At 35.0% G+C, this 3,777-nt stretch overlaps 1 pseudogene; it reads right to left on the bottom strand.

Moving 5' to 3' along the window:
• LOC108368422 (NADH-ubiquinone oxidoreductase chain 5-like) overlaps positions 1 to 3,036 on the bottom strand; it is a 7,290-nt pseudogene extending 4,254 nt beyond the window's left edge.
• Between the last annotated feature and the right edge of the window lie 741 nt (positions 3,037 to 3,777).

Here is a 3,777-nt window from a genome sequence, read left to right as displayed (position 1 = left end):
AGAAATACTAAACGAAGTAAACAAAAAGAGCAAAAAGAAATGTGCAAAAATAGAAACGATCTCAGTTAACTACAAAGGAATAACAACAACAATGATAACAACAAATGACTCGGCAAGATTAGATGTAAGCTAGTGAAATTTAATTAAATTTAATACAAACCACAAAAATCACAAAACTTTCACTTAGCTTCGATTATTATCACACTAAGATGCTCGTAGGCACTTTTTATAGCAACTTTTACTCAGAATTAGCACAATAAACTTTGCAAAATACAAAGACAAATCAGAGCACAATATAAGTAGAACTTCACAGCTTGACGTTTGTTTAAAAAAGTAAATTCATTAAATCTTAATAAATTATACAATTATCCAACAAATTTAATTACATTTTTTTTTTTCGGAAATAAATTAAATATTTCATTTTCATTTATTATCAAAATGGTGATATTAGTACAGTAAGAATTGCCTTCTTTTTTAGTACAACAAATATAGGTACAAAATACAATAAAGCTTACATTGAGTATGAGACGCCAGATAGAACTAACACTGAATATGAGACAATAGATAGAACTTACACTGAATATACGACAACAGAGCAATACCAACAATCAAATGTTAAAAATTAAAACGAAATGTAATTACAATTGAACTTAATTATAATCTTAAACTAAATTAAAGCTAAATTAAATTAAATTAAACTAAATTAGTCTAATTTTGATGGCCTGTTTAAATCTCTAGAAAAATGAGAGTTTAAGATAGCTTTGTAGTTGCTTTTATTTAATTTTCATCTTACTCCAGTTGGAATGGAGTTCCAACTTCTAATCGTGTTGATGAAAAACAGTTTAGTCGATGTTGCAAAGTTAAAAGTAGGTACAATGAGGTCTCTTGTGCGCCCGGACTTTGGAAATATCAGTTTGTCGTAAAGATAAGAAGGCGTCTTGGCGTTCATTAGCCGGTACAGAAAAATGCAGCTCCTGGCTATTTGGAAATCGTGAATTTCACACCCTAACAAACTTGTTTTCCACTCCGATATGTGATCAAATTTCTTCAAGCCGTAGACGTATCGTGTGACATTATTGAATAGTACATCGAACTTATGAGCCGAGAGAGAGTCTAGTTTATTATAGACCAGCTCAGAATATGTCATTATGGGTACTATCAACTGCCCTGAGAGTCGCCGCCTCGTAACCTTAGGTGTAAAAACCGCACTCTGGCGCAGATTTCGAAGTATCCCATAAACTTTACCAACTACCGAGTTTACATGATCCGTGCAGGTCAAACTTGAGTTAATGACAAAGCCCAAATTAGTAATTTTGCTTACAAATTGCAGTGGTTTATTACCGACAACTAAATGGGGTATAGTAGTGTCACTAAGTTTCCGCTTTGCGATTGGTAATACATACGATTTTTTAGAGTTCAGGAGAAGACCATTTTTCTTCGACCACCGCTCAATAGAAGACAAGTCACGATTATACTTTTGAACTAACATGCCTACATTTTCAAAGTTACTCGATAAATATAACTGTATATCATCCGCATAGGCATGAACGCTTACAAATTGGCATGTGAGGAAAATATCGTTTACGAACAAACTGAATAAAAGAGGTCCTAATACTGAACCTTGTGGAACACCTGAGGAAATCGTCTCAATTCTTGAGATATTTTCACCGACTTTAACACGCTGAGATCTACCAGTTAGTAGAAGTCAAGTAGGCAAAGTAATGTTAATTGATTTTGGTCAAATGGTATTCGTATATCGTCAATTATTTTTAGCATTGCTGTTGAGCAGCTATGCCTTGCTCTAAATCCAGATTGCAGAGGGGAGATTAGGTTGTGTTTAATGACGTGATCATTTATTTGTTCTGCTAACAAAGCTTCAAAAACCTTTGAGAGCGAGGGCAAAATGCTAATAGGCCGGAAGTCACTTGGAGTATGTGCAGAAGGATTTTTCGCCACCGGTCGTACAGAGGCACATTTCCACTCTTTCAGAAAGCATGAAGTCGTGATGCTATGGTTAATTATATGCGTAAGAGTTCCAACAATGTAAGGCAGTGCAATTTTAATGAATTTTACGGGGAGACCATCCTCTCCTATTGCTTCTGACTTTATATTTAAAACACACCTTATTACATCACGTTCGGAGACTGGTAGAAATTCAAAAGAAGCACCTGTATATCTTGAGGAGTTCAAGGGTATAAAAGTACTTGAGGGAACACCAGAATCAGGACACTTCAGAAAGGCTTTATTTAGTTCCTCCACATCTAGATTGCATTCAGAGGTATTACGAGCATGGATGCGTAAATTTTTGATATTACGCCACTGAACTGATGCAGGGAGAGTAGGGTCTAGTTTCGAAGCAAAGTACTTTTGCTTTTCCTTCCTGACAACCAATGTGGAGTTATTCCGCGAACGCTTAAAAGCTTCCCAGTTAGTTTGGGTGGGATACCTTTTCCAAATAGAATGCAGTTTATTTTTATTTTTAATAGCTGACTGAACTTTACGATTGAACCAAGGGCAGGACATTTTAGTTTTACACTCACGGACCGGGACAAAATAATTGAAGGCATTTAGTAAACTCTTATTGAGGAAACTGAGTTTGTCACTAACGGTCACAAGATTCCAACAATCGCACCAGTTAATACATGACAGATGCAAAAACAACGAGTCAGTTTTCAAGGATTTGTAATCCCTAAATAAAAATTTTTTTGCTATATTAGAAGAGTCAAAAACAATATCAACAGCACAGAATTTAAGGTCATGGTCGGAAATGAAAGAAATTTGATCAAATTTTAAAACTAAAGATGGATCAGAAACAATAAAATAATCAAGAAGGCTAGGTTGAGCATTACACTCAAACCGAGTGGGTAGAGTGGTGTTAACAATAGATAGCCCAACACCAGATACATCATCAACGAAACCGAGTGATTCACGGGAAAGCAGGTTTACATTAAAGTCTCCACATACAACAATATTGACGTAATCCACAACAAAAGACGACAAAACTTCAAAAAATGCTTTGAGGCAAGTGGATTTATGTGGGTTATACACACATGAAACCAAAATTTTAGTAGTGCCACTAGACAATTCAATGAAAATATACCCTGGACTATTTTCACTTGACTTACACAAAACCTTAGAATTTATACTATTTTTACAATAAATGGCCACACCTCCACCTCTTTTTCCTAGCCTGTCATTACTTATGAGCTTATAATTCTTTAAGCCGTAGCATGCATCACTTACATCTTTTAGAAACCATGTTTCAGAAACACACACAACATCAACGGATGAACATTCAAAAACATGTCTAACAAAATCAATTTTGGTACTATTAAGGCTACGTGCATTAAAGTGAACAATGTTACTACAGAGAACATTTAACATGGCTAGACTGTTTTCATCACTCATAACCTTCCTGGCACACATAAAACACAAACTAGATAGAATAGACCAAATAAAAGCAACTTTAAAACATTGTTGAAGTGAAAATCGGGAAGTGGAACTAAACAGACCAATAACATATATAATTTAAATAAATAACATAAATTTCTAAGATAACATAACAATAACATATGCATGCTTCAAACATGATTATTTAACATTAGCCGTCGTAATAACATTGCAAATCAGTCTGATTTTCGATCTTTATTGCAGGCTGTTCTTTATCCACTCGCACATGCACAGCACCTCGCAATGTAAAGACAGACGTCAGTTTCCCTGCACGCCTCAGTTTAATCGCCTCTTGCAGAAGTTTTCTGTTACTAGCGGATAGACTCT

This window comes from Rhagoletis zephyria, unplaced genomic scaffold (assembly GCF_001687245.7).
Source record: "Rhagoletis zephyria isolate East Lansing unplaced genomic scaffold, Rhagoletis_zephyria_1.1 Rzeph_scaffold_03109, whole genome shotgun sequence".
Taxonomy (NCBI): Eukaryota; Metazoa; Arthropoda; class Insecta; order Diptera; family Tephritidae; genus Rhagoletis; species Rhagoletis zephyria.
Note: the sequence above shows the minus strand (reverse complement) of the source record. Positions and strands in the feature narration are given on the sequence as shown.